Here is a 20,897-nt window from a genome sequence, read left to right on the forward strand (position 1 = left end):
ATGGACTGGGAGATGAAACCCCTCCATGGAGATGGACTAGGAGATGAAACCCCTCCATGGAGATGGACTGGGAGATGAAACCCCTCCATGGAGATGGACTAGGAGATGAAACCCCTCCATGGAGATGGACTGGGAGATGAAACCCCTCCATAGAGATGGACTGGGAGATGAAACCCCTCCATGGAGATGGAATGAGAGATGAAACCCCTCCATGGAGATGGACTAGGAGATGAAACCCCTCCATGGAGATGGACTAGGAGATGAAACCCCTCCATGGAGATGAGATGAAACCCCTCCATAGAGATGGACTAGGAGATGAAACCCCTCCATGGCGATGGACTGAGAGATGAAACCCCTCCATAGAGATGGACTAGGAGATGAAACCCCTCCATGGAGATGGACTGAGAGATGAAACCCCTCCATAGAGATGGACTGAGAGATGAAACCCCTCCATAGAGATGGACTGGGAGATGAAACCCCTCCATAGAGATGGACTGGGAGATGAAACCCCTCCATGGAGATGGACTAGGAGATGAAACCCCTCCATGGAGATGGACTGGGAGATGAAACCCCTCCATGGAGATGGACTAAGAGATGAAACCACTCCATGGAGATGGACTGGGAGATGAAACCCCTCCATAGAGATGGACTGGGAGATGAAACCCCTCCATGGAGATGGAATGAGAGATGAAACCCCTCCATGGAGATGGACTGGGAGATTAAACCCCTCCATGGAGATGGACTGGGAGATGAAACCCCTCCATGTAGATGGACTGGGAGATGAAACCCCTCCATGTAGATGGACTGGGAGATGAAACCCTCCATAGAGATGAAACCCCTCCATGGAGATGGACTAGGAGATGAAACCCCTCCATGGAGATGAGATGAAACCCCTCCATAGAGATGGACTGGGAGATGACACCCTCCATGTAGATGGACTGGGAGATGAAACCCCTCCATGGAGATGGACTGAGAGATGAAACCCCTCCATGGAGATGGACTGGGAGATGAAACCCTCCATGGAGATGGACTGGGAGATGAAACCCCTCCATGGAGATGGACTGGGAGATGACACCCCTCCATGTAGATGAAATGAGAGATGAAACCCCTCCATAGAGATGGAATGAGAAATGAAACCCCTCCATGGAGGTGAAACCCCTCCATAGAGATGGAATGACAGATGAAACCCCTCCATGGAGATGGACTGGGAGATTAAACCCCTCCATGGAGATGGACTGGGAGATGAAACCCCTCCATGGAGATGGACTGGGAGATGAAACCCCTCCATGTAGATGGACTGGGAGATGAAACCCCTCCATAGAGATGGACTGGGAGATGAAACCCTCCATGGAGATGGACTGGGAGATGAAACCCCTCCATAGAGATGGACTGGGAGATGAAACCCCTCCATGGAGATGGACTGAGAGATGAAACCCTCCATGGAGATGGACTGGAAGATGAAGCCCCTCCATAGTGATGAAACCCCTCCATAGAGATGGAATGAGAGATGACACCCCTCCATAGAGATGGAATGAGAAATGAAACCCATCCATGGAGATGGACTGGAAGATGAAGCCCCTCCATAGTGATGAAACCCCTCCATAGAGATGTAATGAGAGATGACGCCCCTCCATAGAGATGGACTAGGAGATGAAACCCCTCCATAGATATGGACTGGGAGATGAAATTCATCCATGGAGATGGAATGAGAGATGAAACCCCTCCATGGAGATGGACTGGGAGATGAAACCCCTCCATGGAGATGGACTGGGAGATGAAACCCCTCCATAGAGATGGACTAGGAGATGAAACCCCTCCATAGAGATGAAACCCCTCCATGGAGATGGACTAGGAGATGAAACCCCTCCATGGAGATGAGATGAAACCCCTCCATAGAGATGGACTAGGAGATGAAACCCCTCCATGGCGATGGACTGAGAGATGAAACCCCTCCATAGAGATGGACTGAGAGATGAAACCCCTCCATAGAGATGGACTAGGAGATGAAACCCCTCCATGGAGATGGACTGAGAGATGAAACCCCTCCATAGAGATGGACTGAGAGATGAAACCCTCCATAGAGATGGACTAGGAGATGAAACCCCTCCATAGAGATGGACTGGGAGATGAAACCCCTCCATGGAGATGGACTAGGAGATGAAACCCCTCCATGGAGATGGACTGGGAGATGAAACCCCTCCATGGAGATGGACTAGGAGATGAAACCCCTCCATGGAGATGGACTGGGAGATGAAACCCCTCCATAGAGATGGACTGGGAGATGAAACCCCTCCATGTAGATGGACTGGGAGATGAAACCCCTCCATGTAAATGGACTGGGAGATGAAACCCCTCCATGTAGATGGACTGGGAGATGAAACCCCTCCATGGAGATGGACTGGGAGATGAAACCCTCCATGGAGATGAAACCCCTCCATGGAGATGGACTGGGAGATGAAACCCTCCATGGAGATGAAACCCCTCCATAGAGATGGAATGAGAAATGAAACCCTCCATGGAGATGAAACCCCTCCATAGAGATGGAATGAGAAATGAAACCCCTCCATGGAGATGAAACCCCTCCATAGAGATGGAATGAGAGATGACACCCCTCCATGTAGATGGACTGGGAGATGAAACCCCTCCATGGAGATGAAACCCCTCCATGGAGATGGACTGGGAGATGAAACCCCTCCATGGAGATGGAATGGGAGATGAAACCCCTCCATGGAGATGGACTGGGAGATGAAACCCTCCATGGAGATGGACTGGGAGATGACACCCCTCCATGTAGATGAAATGAGAGATGAAACCCCTCCATAGAGATGGAATGAGAAATGAAACCCCTCCATGGAGATGAAACCCCTCCATAGAGATGGAATGAGAGATGACACCCCTCCATGTAGATGGACTGGGAGATGAAACCCCTCCATGGAGATGAAACCCCTCCATGGAGATGAAACCCCTCCATGGAGATGAAACCCCTCCATGAAGATGAAACCTCTCCATGGAGATGGACTAGGAGATGAAACCCCTCCATAGAGATGGACTGAGAGATGAAACCCCTCCATGGAGATGAAACCCCTCCATGGAGATGGACTGGGAGATGAAACCCCTCCATGGAGATGGACTGGGAGATGAAACCCCTCCATGGAGATGGACTGGGAGATGAAACCCCTCCATAGAGATGGACTGGGAGATGAAACCCTCCATAGAGATGGACTGGGAGATGAAACCCCTCCATGGAGATGGACTGGGAGATGAAACCCCTCCATGGAGATGGACTGGGAGATGAAACCCCTCCATGGAGATGGACTGGGAGATGAAACCCCTCCATGGAGATGGACTGGGAGATGAAACCCCTCCATGGAGATGGACTGGGAGATGAAGCCCCTCCATAGAGATGGACTAGGAGATGAAACCCCTCCATAGAGATGAAACCCCTCCATGGAGATGGACTAGGAGATGAAACCCCTCCATGGAGATGAGATGAAACCCCTCCATAGAGATGGACTAGGAGATGAAACCCCTCCATGGTGATGGACTGAGAGATGAAACCCCTCCATAGAGATGGACTGAGAGATGAAACCCCTCCATAGAGATGGACTAGGAGATGAAACCCCTCCATGGAGATGGACTGAGAGATGAAACCCCTCCATAGAGATGGACTGAGAGATGAAACCCCTCCATGGAGATGGACTGGGAGATGAAACCCCTCCATGGAGATGGACTAGGAGATGAAACCCCTCCATGGAGATGAAACCCCTCCATAGAGATGAAACCCCTCCATAGAGATGGACTAGGAGATGAAACCCCTCCATAGAGATGAAACCCCTCCATGGAGATGAGATGAAACCCCTCCATGGAGATGGACTGGGAGATGAAACCCCTCCATAGAGATGAGATGAAACCCCTCCATGGAGATGGACTGGGAGATGAAACCCCTCCATAGAGATGGACTGGGAGATGACACCCCTCCATATAGATGGACTGGGAGATGAAACCCCTCCATGGAGATGGACTGAGAGATGAAACCCCTCCATGGAGATGGACTGGGAGATGAAACCCCTCCATGGAGATGAAACCCCTCCATGGAGATGAAACCCCTCCATGGAGATGGACTAGGAGATGAAACCCCTCCATAGAGATGGACTGAGAGATGAAACCCCTCCATGGAGATGAAACCCCTCCATGGAGATGGACTGGGAGATGAAACCCCTCCATGGAGATGGACTGGGAGATGAAACCCCTCCATGGAGATGGACTGGGAGATGAAACCCCTCCATGGAGATGGACTGGGAGATGAAACCCCTCCATAGAGATGGACTGGGAGATGAAACCCCTCCATGGAGATGGACTGGGAGATGAAACCCCTCCATGGAGATGGACTGGGAGATGAAACCCCTCCATGGAGATGGACTGGGAGATGAAACCCCTCCATGGAGATGGACTGGGAGATGAAACCCCTCCATGGAGATGGACTGGGAGATGAAACCCCTCCATGGAGATGGACTGGGAGATGAAACCCCTCCATGGAGATGGACTGGGAGATGAAACCCCTCCATGGAGATGGACTGGGAGATGAAACCCATCCATGGAGATGGACTGGGAGATGAAACCCCTCCATGGAGATGGACTGGGAGATGAAACCCCTCCATAGAGATGAGATGAAACCCCTCCATGGAGATGGACTGGGAGATGAAACCCCTCCATAGAGATGGACTGGGAGATGAAACCCCTCCATGGAGATGAAACCCCTCCATGGAGATGAAACCCCTCCATGGAGATGAAACCCCTCCATGAAGATGAAACCTCTCCATGGAGATGGACTAGGAGATGAAACCCCTCCATAGAGATGGACTGAGAGATGAAACCCCTCCATGGAGATGAAACCCCTCCATGGAGATGGACTGGGAGATGAAACCCCTCCATGGAGATGGACTGGGAGATGAAACCCCTCCATGGAGATGGACTGGGAGATGAAACCCCTCCATAGAGATGGACTGGGAGATGAAACCCCTCCATAGAGATGGACTGGGAGATGAAACCCCTCCATGGAGATGGACTGGGAGATGAAACCCCTCCATGGAGATGGACTGGGAGATGAAACCCCTCCATGGAGATGGACTGGGAGATGAAACCCCTCCATGGAGATGGACTGGGAGATGAAACCCCTCCATGGAGATGGACTGGGAGATGAAACCCCTCCATGGAGATGGACTGGGAGATGAAACCCCTCCATGGAGATGGACTGGGAGATGAAACCCCTCCATGGAGATGGACTGGGAGATGAAACCCCTCCATGGAGATGGAATGGGAGATGAAACCCCTCCATGGAGATGGACTGGGAGATGAAACCCCTCCATGGAGATGGACTGGGAGATGACACCCCTCCATGTAGATGAAATGAGAGATGAAACCCCTCCATAGAGATGGAATGAGAAATGAAACCCCTCCATGGAGATGAAACCCCTCCATAGAGATGGAATGAGAGATGACACCCCTCCATGTAGATGGACTGGGAGATGAAACCCCTCCATGGAGATGAAACCCCTCCATGGAGATGAAACCCCTCCATGGAGATGAAACCCCTCCATGAAGATGAAACCTCTCCATGGAGATGGACTAGGAGATGAAACCCCTCCATAGAGATGGACTGAGAGATGAAACCCCTCCATGGAGATGAAACCCCTCCATGGAGATGGACTGGGAGATGAAACCCCTCCATGGAGATGGACTGGGAGATGAAACCCCTCCATGGAGATGGACTGGGAGATGAAACCCCTCCATAGAGATGGACTGGGAGATGAAACCCCTCCATAGAGATGGACTGGGAGATGAAACCCCTCCATGGAGATGGACTGGGAGATGAAACCCCTCCATGGAGATGGACTGGGAGATGAAACCCCTCCATGGAGATGGACTGGGAGATGAAACCCCTCCATGGAGATGGACTGGGAGATGAAGCCCCTCCATAGAGATGGACTAGGAGATGAAACCCCTCCATAGAGATGAAACCCCTCCATGGAGATGGACTAGGAGATGAAACCCCTCCATGGAGATGAGATGAAACCCCTCCATAGAGATGGACTAGGAGATGAAACCCCTCCATGGTGATGGACTGAGAGATGAAACCCCTCCATAGAGATGGACTGAGAGATGAAACCCCTCCATAGAGATGGACTAGGAGATGAAACCCCTCCATGGAGATGGACTGAGAGATGAAACCCCTCCATAGAGATGGACTGAGAGATGAAACCCCTCCATAGAGATGGACTGGGAGATGAAACCCCTCCATAGAGATGGACTGGGAGATGAAACCCCTCCATGGAGATGGACTAGGAGATGAAACCCCTCCATGGAGATGGACTGGGAGATGAAACCCCTCCATGGAGATGGACTAGGAGATGAAACCCCTCCATGGAGATGGACTGGGAGATGAAACCCCTCCATAGAGATGGACTGGGAGATGAAACCCCTCCATGGAGATGGAATGAGAGATGAAACCCCTCCATGGAGATGGACTAGGAGATGAAACCCCTCCATGGAGATGGACTAGGAGATGAAACCCCTCCATGGAGATGAGATGAAACCCCTCCATAGAGATGGACTAGGAGATGAAACCCCTCCATGGCGATGGACTGAGAGATGAAACCCCTCCATAGAGATGGACTGAGAGATGAAACCCCTCCATAGAGATGGACTAGGAGATGAAACCCCTCCATGGAGATGGACTGAGAGATGAAACCCCTCCATAGAGATGGACTGAGAGATGAAACCCCTCCATAGAGATGGACTGGGAGATGAAACCCCTCCATAGAGATGGACTGGGAGATGAAACCCCTCCATGGAGATGGACTAGGAGATGAAACCCCTCCATGGAGATGGACTGGGAGATGAAACCCCTCCATGGAGATGGACTAAGAGATGAAACCACTCCATGGAGATGGACTGGGAGATGAAACCCCTCCATAGAGATGGACTGGGAGATGAAACCCCTCCATGGAGATGGAATGAGAGATGAAACCCCTCCATGGAGATGGACTGGGAGATTAAACCCTCCATGGAGATGGACTGGGAGATGAAACCCCTCCATGTAGATGGACTGGGAGATGAAACCCCTCCATGTAGATGGACTGGGAGATGAAACCCCTCCATAGAGATGAAACCCCTCCATGGAGATGGACTAGGAGATGAAACCCCTCCATGGAGATGAGATGAAACCCCTCCATAGAGATGGACTGGGAGATGACACCCCTCCATGTAGATGGACTGGGAGATGAAACCCCTCCATGGAGATGGACTGAGAGATGAAACCCCTCCATGGAGATGGACTGGGAGATGAAACCCCTCCATGGAGATGGACTGGGAGATGAAACCCCTCCATGGAGATGGACTGGGAGATGACACCCCTCCATGTAGATGAAATGAGAGATGAAACCCCTCCATAGAGATGGAATGAGAAATGAAACCCCTCCATGGAGGTGAAACCCCTCCATAGAGATGGAATGACAGATGAAACCCCTCCATGGAGATGGACTGGGAGATTAAACCCCTCCATGGAGATGGACTGGGAGATGAAACCCCTCCATGGAGATGGACTGGGAGATGAAACCCCTCCATGTAGATGGACTGGGAGATGAAACCCCTCCATAGAGATGGACTGGGAGATGAAACCCCTCCATGGAGATGGACTGGGAGATGAAACCCCTCCATAGAGATGGACTGGGAGATGAAACCCCTCCATGGAGATGGACTGAGAGATGAAACCCCTCCATGGAGATGGACTGGAAGATGAAGCCCCTCCATAGTGATGAAACCCCTCCATAGAGATGGAATGAGAGATGACACCCCTCCATAGAGATGGAATGAGAAATGAAACCCATCCATGGAGATGGACTGGAAGATGAAGCCCCTCCATAGTGATGAAACCCCTCCATAGAGATGTAATGAGAGATGACGCCCCTCCATAGAGATGGACTAGGAGATGAAACCCCTCCATAGATATGGACTGGGAGATGAAATTCATCCATGGAGATGGAATGAGAGATGAAACCCCTCCATGGAGATGGACTGGGAGATGAAACCCCTCCATGGAGATGGACTGGGAGATGAAACCCCTCCATAGAGATGGACTAGGAGATGAAACCCCTCCATAGAGATGAAACCCCTCCATGGAGATGGACTAGGAGATGAAACCCCTCCATGGAGATGAGATGAAACCCCTCCATAGAGATGGACTAGGAGATGAAACCCCTCCATGGCGATGGACTGAGAGATGAAACCCCTCCATAGAGATGGACTGAGAGATGAAACCCCTCCATAGAGATGGACTAGGAGATGAAACCCCTCCATGGAGATGGACTGAGAGATGAAACCCCTCCATAGAGATGGACTGAGAGATGAAACCCCTCCATAGAGATGGACTAGGAGATGAAACCCCTCCATAGAGATGGACTGGGAGATGAAACCCCTCCATGGAGATGGACTAGGAGATGAAACCCCTCCATGGAGATGGACTGGGAGATGAAACCCCTCCATGGAGATGGACTAGGAGATGAAACCCCTCCATGGAGATGGACTGGGAGATGAAACCCCTCCATAGAGATGGACTGGGAGATGAAACCCCTCCATGTAGATGGACTGGGAGATGAAACCCCTCCATGTAAATGGACTGGGAGATGAAACCCCTCCATGTAGATGGACTGGGAGATGAAACCCCTCCATGGAGATGGACTGGGAGATGAAACCCCTCCATGGAGATGAAACCCCTCCATGGAGATGGACTGGGAGATGAAACCCCTCCATGGAGATGAAACCCCTCCATAGAGATGGAATGAGAAATGAAACCCCTCCATGGAGATGAAACCCCTCCATAGAGATGGAATGAGAAATGAAACCCCTCCATGGAGATGAAACCCCTCCATAGAGATGGAATGAGAGATGACACCCCTCCATGTAGATGGACTGGGAGATGAAACCCCTCCATGGAGATGAAACCCCTCCATGGAGATGGACTGGGAGATGAAACCCCTCCATGGAGATGGAATGGGAGATGAAACCCCTCCATGGAGATGGACTGGGAGATGAAACCCCTCCATGGAGATGGACTGGGAGATGACACCCCTCCATGTAGATGAAATGAGAGATGAAACCCCTCCATAGAGATGGAATGAGAAATGAAACCCCTCCATGGAGATGAAACCCCTCCATAGAGATGGAATGAGAGATGACACCCCTCCATGTAGATGGACTGGGAGATGAAACCCCTCCATGGAGATGAAACCCCTCCATGGAGATGAAACCCCTCCATGGAGATGAAACCCCTCCATGAAGATGAAACCTCTCCATGGAGATGGACTAGGAGATGAAACCCCTCCATAGAGATGGACTGAGAGATGAAACCCCTCCATGGAGATGAAACCCCTCCATGGAGATGGACTGGGAGATGAAACCCCTCCATGGAGATGGACTGGGAGATGAAACCCCTCCATGGAGATGGACTGGGAGATGAAACCCCTCCATAGAGATGGACTGGGAGATGAAACCCCTCCATAGAGATGGACTGGGAGATGAAACCCCTCCATGGAGATGGACTGGGAGATGAAACCCCTCCATGGAGATGGACTGGGAGATGAAACCCCTCCATGGAGATGGACTGGGAGATGAAACCCCTCCATGGAGATGGACTGGGAGATGAAACCCCTCCATGGAGATGGACTGGGAGATGAAGCCCCTCCATAGAGATGGACTAGGAGATGAAACCCCTCCATAGAGATGAAACCCCTCCATGGAGATGGACTAGGAGATGAAACCCCTCCATGGAGATGAGATGAAACCCCTCCATAGAGATGGACTAGGAGATGAAACCCCTCCATGGTGATGGACTGAGAGATGAAACCCCTCCATAGAGATGGACTGAGAGATGAAACCCCTCCATAGAGATGGACTAGGAGATGAAACCCCTCCATGGAGATGGACTGAGAGATGAAACCCCTCCATAGAGATGGACTGAGAGATGAAACCCCTCCATGGAGATGGACTGGGAGATGAAACCCCTCCATGGAGATGGACTAGGAGATGAAACCCCTCCATGGAGATGAAACCCCTCCATAGAGATGAAACCCCTCCATAGAGATGGACTAGGAGATGAAACCCCTCCATAGAGATGAAACCCCTCCATGGAGATGAGATGAAACCCCTCCATGGAGATGGACTGGGAGATGAAACCCCTCCATAGAGATGAGATGAAACCCCTCCATGGAGATGGACTGGGAGATGAAACCCCTCCATAGAGATGGACTGGGAGATGACACCCCTCCATATAGATGGACTGGGAGATGAAACCCCTCCATGGAGATGGACTGAGAGATGAAACCCCTCCATGGAGATGGACTGGGAGATGAAACCCCTCCATGGAGATGAAACCCCTCCATGGAGATGAAACCCCTCCATGGAGATGGACTAGGAGATGAAACCCCTCCATAGAGATGGACTGAGAGATGAAACCCTCCCTCCATGGAGATGAAACCCCTCCATGGAGATGGACTGGGAGATGAAACCCCTCCATGGAGATGGACTGGGAGATGAAACCCCTCCATGGAGATGGACTGGGAGATGAAACCCCTCCATGGAGATGGACTGGGAGATGAAACCCCTCCATAGAGATGGACTGGGAGATGAAACCCCTCCATGGAGATGGACTGGGAGATGAAACCCCTCCATGGAGATGGACTGGGAGATGAAACCCCTCCATGGAGATGGACTGGGAGATGAAACCCCTCCATGGAGATGGACTGGGAGATGAAACCCCTCCATGGAGATGGACTGGGAGATGAAACCCCTCCATGGAGATGGACTGGGAGATGAAACCCCTCCATGGAGATGGACTGGGAGATGAAACCCCTCCATGGAGATGGACTGGGAGATGAAACCCATCCATGGAGATGGACTGGGAGATGAAACCCCTCCATGGAGATGGACTGGGAGATGAAACCCCTCCATAGAGATGAGATGAAACCCCTCCATGGAGATGGACTGGGAGATGAAACCCCTCCATAGAGATGGACTGGGAGATGAAACCCCTCCATGGAGATGAAACCCCTCCATGGAGATGAAACCCTCCATGGAGATGAAACCCCTCCATGAAGATGAAACCTCTCCATGGAGATGGACTAGGAGATGAAACCCCTCCATAGAGATGGACTGAGAGATGAAACCCCTCCATGGAGATGAAACCCCTCCATGGAGATGGACTGGGAGATGAAACCCCTCCATGGAGATGGACTGGGAGATGAAACCCCTCCATGGAGATGGACTGGGAGATGAAACCCCTCCATAGAGATGGACTGGGAGATGAAACCCCTCCATAGAGATGGACTGGGAGATGAAACCCCTCCATGGAGATGGACTGGGAGATGAAACCCCTCCATGGAGATGGACTGGGAGATGAAACCCCTCCATGGAGATGGACTGGGAGATGAAACCCCTCCATGGAGATGGACTGGGAGATGAAACCCCTCCATGGAGATGGACTGGGAGATGAAACCCCTCCATGGAGATGGACTGGGAGATGAAACCCCTCCATGGAGATGGACTGGGAGATGAAACCCCTCCATGGAGATGGACTGGGAGATGAAACCCCTCCATGGAGATGGAATGGGAGATGAAACCCCTCCATGGAGATGGACTGGGAGATGAAACCCCTCCATGGAGATGGACTGGGAGATGACACCCCTCCATGTAGATGAAATGAGAGATGAAACCCCTCCATAGAGATGGAATGAGAAATGAAACCCCTCCATGGAGATGAAACCCCTCCATAGAGATGGAATGAGAGATGACACCCCTCCATGTAGATGGACTGGGAGATGAAACCCCTCCATGGAGATGAAACCCCTCCATGGAGATGAAACCCCTCCATGGAGATGAAACCCCTCCATGAAGATGAAACCTCTCCATGGAGATGGACTAGGAGATGAAACCCCTCCATAGAGATGGACTGAGAGATGAAACCCCTCCATGGAGATGAAACCCCTCCATGGAGATGGACTGGGAGATGAAACCCCTCCATGGAGATGGACTGGGAGATGAAACCCCTCCATGGAGATGGACTGGGAGATGAAACCCCTCCATAGAGATGGACTGGGAGATGAAACCCCTCCATAGAGATGGACTGGGAGATGAAACCCCTCCATGGAGATGGACTGGGAGATGAAACCCCTCCATGGAGATGGACTGGGAGATGAAACCCCTCCATGGAGATGGACTGGGAGATGAAACCCCTCCATGGAGATGGACTGGGAGATGAAGCCCCTCCATAGAGATGGACTAGGAGATGAAACCCCTCCATAGAGATGAAACCCCTCCATGGAGATGGACTAGGAGATGAAACCCCTCCATGGAGATGAGATGAAACCCCTCCATAGAGATGGACTAGGAGATGAAACCCCTCCATGGTGATGGACTGAGAGATGAAACCCCTCCATAGAGATGGACTGAGAGATGAAACCCCTCCATAGAGATGGACTAGGAGATGAAACCCCTCCATGGAGATGGACTGAGAGATGAAACCCCTCCATAGAGATGGACTGAGAGATGAAACCCCTCCATAGAGATGGACTGGGAGATGAAACCCCTCCATAGAGATGGACTGGGAGATGAAACCCCTCCATGGAGATGGACTAGGAGATGAAACCCCTCCATGGAGATGGACTGGGAGATGAAACCCCTCCATGGAGATGGACTAGGAGATGAAACCCCTCCATGGAGATGGACTGGGAGATGAAACCCCTCCATAGAGATGGACTGGGAGATGAAACCCCTCCATGGAGATGGAATGAGAGATGAAACCCCTCCATGGAGATGGACTAGGAGATGAAACCCCTCCATGGAGATGGACTAGGAGATGAAACCCCTCCATGGAGATGAGATGAAACCCCTCCATAGAGATGGACTAGGAGATGAAACCCCTCCATGGCGATGGACTGAGAGATGAAACCCCTCCATAGAGATGGACTGAGAGATGAAACCCCTCCATAGAGATGGACTAGGAGATGAAACCCCTCCATGGAGATGGACTGAGAGATGAAACCCCTCCATAGAGATGGACTGAGAGATGAAACCCCTCCATAGAGATGGACTGGGAGATGAAACCCCTCCATAGAGATGGACTGGGAGATGAAACCCCTCCATGGAGATGGACTAGGAGATGAAACCCCTCCATGGAGATGGACTGGGAGATGAAACCCCTCCATGGAGATGGACTAAGAGATGAAACCACTCCATGGAGATGGACTGGGAGATGAAACCCCTCCATAGAGATGGACTGGGAGATGAAACCCCTCCATGGAGATGGAATGAGAGATGAAACCCCTCCATGGAGATGGACTGGGAGATTAAACCCCTCCATGGAGATGGACTGGGAGATGAAACCCCTCCATGTAGATGGACTGGGAGATGAAACCCCTCCATGTAGATGGACTGGGAGATGAAACCCCTCCATAGAGATGAAACCCCTCCATGGAGATGGACTAGGAGATGAAACCCCTCCATGGAGATGAGATGAAACCCCTCCATAGAGATGGACTGGGAGATGACACCCCTCCATGTAGATGGACTGGGAGATGAAACCCCTCCATGGAGATGGACTGAGAGATGAAACCCCTCCATGGAGATGGACTGGGAGATGAAACCCCTCCATGGAGATGGACTGGGAGATGAAACCCCTCCATGGAGATGGACTGGGAGATGACACCCCTCCATGTAGATGAAATGAGAGATGAAACCCCTCCATAGAGATGGAATGAGAAATGAAACCCCTCCATGGAGATGAAACCCCTCCATAGAGATGGAATGACAGATGAAACCCCTCCATGGAGATGGACTGGGAGATTAAACCCCTCCATGGAGATGGACTGGGAGATGAAACCCCTCCATGGAGATGGACTGGGAGATGAAACCCCTCCATGTAGATGGACTGGGAGATGAAACCCCTCCATAGAGATGGACTGGGAGATGAAACCCCTCCATGGAGATGGACTGGGAGATGAAACCCCTCCATAGAGATGGACTGGGAGATGAAACCCCTCCATGGAGATGGACTGAGAGATGAAACCCCTCCATGGAGATGGACTGGAAGATGAAGCCCCTCCATAGTGATGAAACCCCTCCATAGAGATGGAATGAGAGATGACACCCCTCCATAGAGATGGAATGAGAAATGAAACCCATCCATGGAGATGGACTGGAAGATGAAGCCCCTCCATAGTGATGAAACCCCTCCATAGAGATGTAATGAGAGATGACGCCCCTCCATAGAGATGGACTAGGAGATGAAACCCCTCCATAGATATGGACTGGGAGATGAAATTCATCCATGGAGATGGAATGAGAGATGAAACCCCTCCATGGAGATGGACTGGGAGATGAAACCCCTCCATGGAGATGGACTGGGAGATGAAACCCCTCCATAGAGATGGACTAGGAGATGAAACCCCTCCATAGAGATGAAACCCTCCATGGAGATGGACTAGGAGATGAAACCCCTCCATGGAGATGAGATGAAACCCCTCCATAGAGATGGACTAGGAGATGAAACCCCTCCATGGCGATGGACTGAGAGATGAAACCCCTCCATAGAGATGGACTGAGAGATGAAACCCCTCCATAGAGATGGACTAGGAGATGAAACCCCTCCATGGAGATGGACTGAGAGATGAAACCCCTCCATAGAGATGGACTGAGAGATGAAACCCCTCCATAGAGATGGACTAGGAGATGAAACCCCTCCATAGAGATGGACTGGGAGATGAAACCCCTCCATGGAGATGGACTAGGAGATGAAACCCCTCCATGGAGATGGACTGGGAGATGAAACCCCTCCATGGAGATGGACTAGGAGATGAAACCCCTCCATGGAGATGGACTGGGAGATGAAACCCCTCCATAGAGATGGACTGGGAGATGAAACCCCTCCATGTAGATGGACTGGGAGATGAAACCCCTCCATGTAAATGGACTGGGAGATGAAACCCCTCCATGTAGATGGACTGGGAGATGAAACCCCTCCATGGAGATGGACTGGGAGATGAAACCCCTCCATGGAGATGGACTGGGAGATGAAACCCCTCAATGTAGATGGACTGGGAGATGAAACCCCTCAATGGAGATGGACTGGGAGATTAAACTCCTCCATGGAGATGGACTGGGAGATGAAACCCCTCCATGTAGATGGACTGGGAGATGAAACCCCTCCATGTAGATGGACTGGGAGATGAAACCCCTCCATAGAGATGGACTGGGAGATGAAACCCCTCCATGGAGATGGACTGGGAGATGAAACCCCTCAATGGAGATGGACTGGGAGATTAAACTCCTCCATGTTATTATTCAGTAATACAGTATCAACAGTAGTCCGAGACTATATCATGTTATTATTCAGTAATACAGTATCAACAGTAGTCCTAGACTATATCATGTTATTATTCAGTATATAGCCTCCACATTGACTCTGTACCGTAATACCCTGTATATAGCCTCCACATTGACTCTGTACCGTAATACCCTGTATATAGCCTCCACATTGACTCTGTACTGTAACACCCTGTATATAGCCTCCACATTGACTGAGAGATGAAACCCCTCCATAGAGATGGACTGAGAGATGAAACCCCTCCATAGAGATGGACTGGGAGATGAAACCCTCCATGTAGATGAAATGAGAGATGAAACCCCTCCATAGAGATGGACTGGGAGATGAAACCCCTCCATGGAGATGGACTGGGAGATGAAACCCCTCCATGGAGATGGACTGGGAGATTAAACCCCTCCATAGAGATGGACTGGGAGATTAAACCCTCCATAGAGATGGACTGGGAGATGAAACCCCTCCATAGAGATGGACTGGGAGATGAAACCCCTCCATAGAGATGGACTGGGAGATGAAACCCCTCCATAGAGATGGACTGGGAGATGAAACCCCTCAATGGAGATGGACTGGGAGATTAAACTCCTCCATGGAGATGGACTGGGAGATGAAACCCCTCCATGTAGATGGACTGGGAGATGAAACCCCTCCATGTAGATGGACTGGGAGATGAAACCCCTCCATAGAGATGGACTGGGAGATGAAACCCCTCCATGGAGATGGACTGGGAGATGAAACCCCTCCATGGAGATGGACTGGGAGATGAAACCCCTCAATGGAGATGGACTGGGAGATTAAACTCCTCCATGTTATTATTCAGTAATACAGTATCAACAGTAGTCCGAGACTATATCATGTTATTATTCAGTAATACAGTATCAACAGTAGTCCTAGACTATATCATGTTATTATTCAGTATATAGCCTCCACATTGACTCTGTACCGTAACACCCTGTATATAGCCTCCACATTGACTCTGTACCGTAACACCCTGTATATAGCCTCCACATTGACTCTGTACCGTAACACCCTGTATATAGCCTCCACATTGACTCTGTACCGGTACCTCCTGTATATAGCTTCCACATTGACTCTGTATTGGTACCTCCTGTATATAGCCTCCACATTGACTCTGTACCGGTACCCCCTGTATATAGCCTCCACATTGACTCTGTACCGTAATACCCTGTATATAGCCTCCACATTGACTCTGTACCGTAACACCCTGTATATAGCCTCCACATTGACTCTGTACCGTAACACCCTGTATATAGCCTCCACATTGACTCTGTACCGTAACACCCTGTATATAGCCTCCACATTGACTCTGTACCGGTACCTCCTGTATATAGCTTCCACATTGACTCTGTATTGGTACCTCCTGTATATAGCCTCCACATTGACTCTGTCCACATTGACTCTGTACCCCCTGTATATAGCCTCCACATTGACTCTGTACCGTAATACCCTGTATATAGCCTCCACATTGACTCTGTACCGTAATACCCTGTATATAGCCTCCACATTGACTCTGTACCGTAATACCCTGTATATAGCCTCCACATTGACTCTGTACCGGTACCCCCTGTATATAGCCTCCACATTGACTCTGTACCGTAATACCCTGTATATAGCCTCCACATTGACTCTGTACCGGTACCCCCTGTATATAGCCTCCACATTGACTCTGTACCGTAATACCCTGTATATAGCCTCCACATTGACTCTGTACCGTAATACCCTGTATATAGCCTCCACATTGACTCTGTACTGTAACACCCTGTATATAGCCTCCACATTGACTCTGTACCGTAATACCCTGTATATAGCCTCCACATTGACTCTGTACCGTAATACCCTGTATATAGCCTCCACATTGACTCTGTACCGTAACACCCTGTATATAGCCTCCACATTGACTCTGTACCGTAACACCCTGTATATAGCCTCCACATTGACTCTGTACCATAACACCCTGTATATAGCCTCCACATTGACTCTGTACCAGTACCCCCTGTATATAGCCTCCACATTGACTCTGTACCGTAATACCCTGTATATAGCCTCCACATTGACTTTGTACCGTAATACCCTGTATATAGTCTCCACATTGACTCTGTACCGTAACACCCTGTATATAGCCTCCACATTGACTCTGTACCGTAATACCCTGTATATAGTCTCCACATTGACTCTGTACCGTAACACCCTGTATATAGCCTCCACATTGACTCTGTACCGTAACACCCTGTATATAACCTCCACATTGACTCTGTTCCAGTACCCCCTGTATATAGCCTCCACATTGACTCTGTATTGGTACCTCCTGTATATAGCCTCCACATTAACTCTGTATTGGTACCTCCTGTATATAGCCTCCACATTGACTCTGTACCGTAATACCCTGTATATAGCCTCCACATTGACTCTGTATTGGTACCTCCTGTATATAGCCTCCACATTGACTCTGTATTGGTACCTCCTGTATATAGCCTCCACATTGACTCTGTACCGTAATACCCTGTATATAGCCTCCACATTAACTCTGTATTGGTACCTCCTGTATATAGCCTCCACATTAACTCTGTATTGGTACCTCCTGTATATAGCCTCCACATTAACTCTGTATTGGTACCTCCTGTATATAGCCTCCACATTGACTCTGTACCGTAATACCCTGTATATAGCCTCCACATTGACTCTGTACCTGTACCTCCTGTATATAGCCTCCACATTAACTCTGTACCGTAACACCCTGTATATAGCCTCCACATTGACTCTGTATTGGTACCTCCTGTATATAGCCTCCACATTGACTCTGTATTGGTACCTCCTGTATATAGCCTCCACATTAACTCTGTATTGGTACCTCCTGTATATAGCCTCCACATTGACTCTGTACCGTAATACCCTGTATATAGCCTCCACATTGACTCTGTATTGGTACCTCCTGTATATAGCCTCCACATTGACTCTGTACCGTAATACCCTGTATATAGCCTCCACATTGACTCTGTACCGTAATACCCTGTATATAGCCTCCACATTGACTCTGTACCGTAATACCCTGTATATAGCCTCCACATTGACTCTGTACCTGTACCTCCTGTATATAGCCTCCACATTAACTCTGTACCGTAACACCCTGTATATAGCCTCCACATTGACTCTGTATTGGTACCTCCTGTATATAGCCTCCACATTGACTCTGTACTGGTACCTCCTGTATATAGCCTCCACATTGACTCTGTACTGGTACCTCCTGTATATAGCCTCCACATTGACTCTGTACCGTAACACCCTGTATATAGCCTCCACATAGTAGAATATAGTACCATAGTAGGATATAGTACCATAGTAGGATATAGTAGATTAATACTTATAAACTCAGCAAAGAAAAACGTCCTCTCGCTGTCAAATGTGTTTATTTTTCAGCAAACTAAACATGTGTGAACATTGACTGAACGTTCTGATTTATTACGCATCACAATAATACTGTCGTACAGGGACCTATTAACAGACCTATTCACAGACCTATTCACAGACCTATTAACAGACCTATTAACAGACCTATTAACAGACCTATTAACAGACCTATTAACAGACCTATTAACAGACCTATTAACAGACCTATTAACAGACCTATTAACAGACCTATTAACAGACCTATTAACAGACCTATTAACAGACCTATTAACAGACCTATTAACAGACCTATTAACAGACCTATTAACAGACCTATTAACAGACCTATTAACAGACCTATTAACAGACCTATTAACAGACCTATTAACAGACCTATTAACAGACCTATTAACATCTGAATTCTGTTTGCCTCATCAGAAAGATTCAGGGGATATGTATCACTGTTCTGTTAATGTCTTATGATCAACTTGGGCAAATTCATTTCCAATACATCTAGTTGATTCCCTACTGAGTCCAATACATCTAGTTGATTCCCTACTGAGTCCAATACATCTAGTTGATTCCCTACTGAGTCCAATACATCTAGTTGATTCCCTACTGAGTCCAATACATCTAGTTGATTCCCTACTGAGTCCAATACATCTAGTTGATTCCCTACTGAGTCCAATACATCTAGTTGATTCCCTACTGAGTCCAATACATCTAGTTGATTCCCTACTGAGTCCAATACATCTAGTTGATTCCCTACTGAGTTCAATACATCTAGTTGATTCCCTACTGAGTCCAATACATCTAGTTGATTCCCTACTGAGTTCAATACATCTAGTTGATTCCCTACTGAGTCCAATACATCTAGTTGATTCCCTACTGAGTCCAATACATCTAGTTGATTCCCTACTGAGTCCAATACATCTAGTTGATTCCCTACTGAGTCCAATACATCTAGTTGATTCCCTACTGAGTCCAATACATCTAGTTGATTCCCTACTGAGTCCAATACATCTAGTTGATTCCCTACTGAGTTCAATACATCTAGTTGATTCCCTACTGAGTTCAATACATTTAGTTGATTCCCTACTAAGTCCAATACATTTAGTTGATTCCCTACTGAGTTCAATACATTTAGTTGATTCCCTACTGAGTCCAATACATTTAGTTGATTCCCTACTCAGTTCAATACATTTAGTTGATTCCCTACTCAGTTCAATACATTTAGTTGATTCCCTACTGAGTCCAATACATTTAGTTGATTCCGTACTGAGTCCAATACATTTAGTTGATTCCCTACTGAGTCCAATACATTTAGTTGATTCCCTACTGAGTCCAATACATTTAGTTGATTCCCTACTGAGTCCAATACATTTAGTTGATTCCCTACTGAGTCCAATACATCTAGTTGATTCCCTACTGAGTCCAATACATTTAGTTGATTCCCTACTGAGTCCAATACATTTAGTTGATTCCCTACTGAGTCCAATACATCTAGTTGATTCCCTACTGAGTCCAATACATTTAGTTGATTCCCTACTGAGTCCAATACATCTAGTTGATTCCCTACTGAGTCCAATACATTTAGTTGATTCCCTACTGAGTCCAATACATTTAGTTGATTCCCTACTGAGTCCAATACATTTAGTTGATTCCCTACTGAGTCCAATACATTTAGTTGATTCCCTACTGAGTCCAATACATTTAGTTGATTCCCTACTGAGTCCAATACATCTAGTTGATTCCCTACTGAGTTCAATACATCTAGTTGATTCCCTACTGAGTCCAATACATTTAGTTGATTCCCTACTGAGTCCAATAGATTTAGTTGATTCCCTACTGAGTCCAATACATTTAGTTGATTCCCTACTGAGTCCAATACATTTAGTTGATTCCCTACTGAGTCCAATACATCTAGTTGATTCCCTACTGAGTCCAATACATTTAGTTGATTCCCTACTGAGTCCAATACATCTAGTTGATTCCCTACTGAGTTCAGGACATTTTTTTTTAAATATTGTAGAATTCTGTTTTAATGTCTCGCTTCCGTGAATCT

At 48.8% G+C, this 20,897-nt stretch overlaps 1 protein-coding gene across 1 annotated transcript in view; it reads left to right on the forward strand.

The window, feature by feature from the left end:
• The window catches only part of LOC124013900 (E3 ubiquitin-protein ligase Topors-like), a gene marked incomplete at its 3' end in the record, with an annotated part of 51,137 nt that overhangs the window by 21,369 nt on the left and 8,871 nt on the right, over positions 1 to 20,897 (forward strand). The window lies entirely within an intron of this gene.

The sequence above is a fragment of the Oncorhynchus gorbuscha genome, linkage group LG25 (genome assembly GCF_021184085.1).
Source record: "Oncorhynchus gorbuscha isolate QuinsamMale2020 ecotype Even-year linkage group LG25, OgorEven_v1.0, whole genome shotgun sequence".
NCBI lineage: Eukaryota > Metazoa > Chordata > Actinopteri > Salmoniformes > Salmonidae > Oncorhynchus > Oncorhynchus gorbuscha.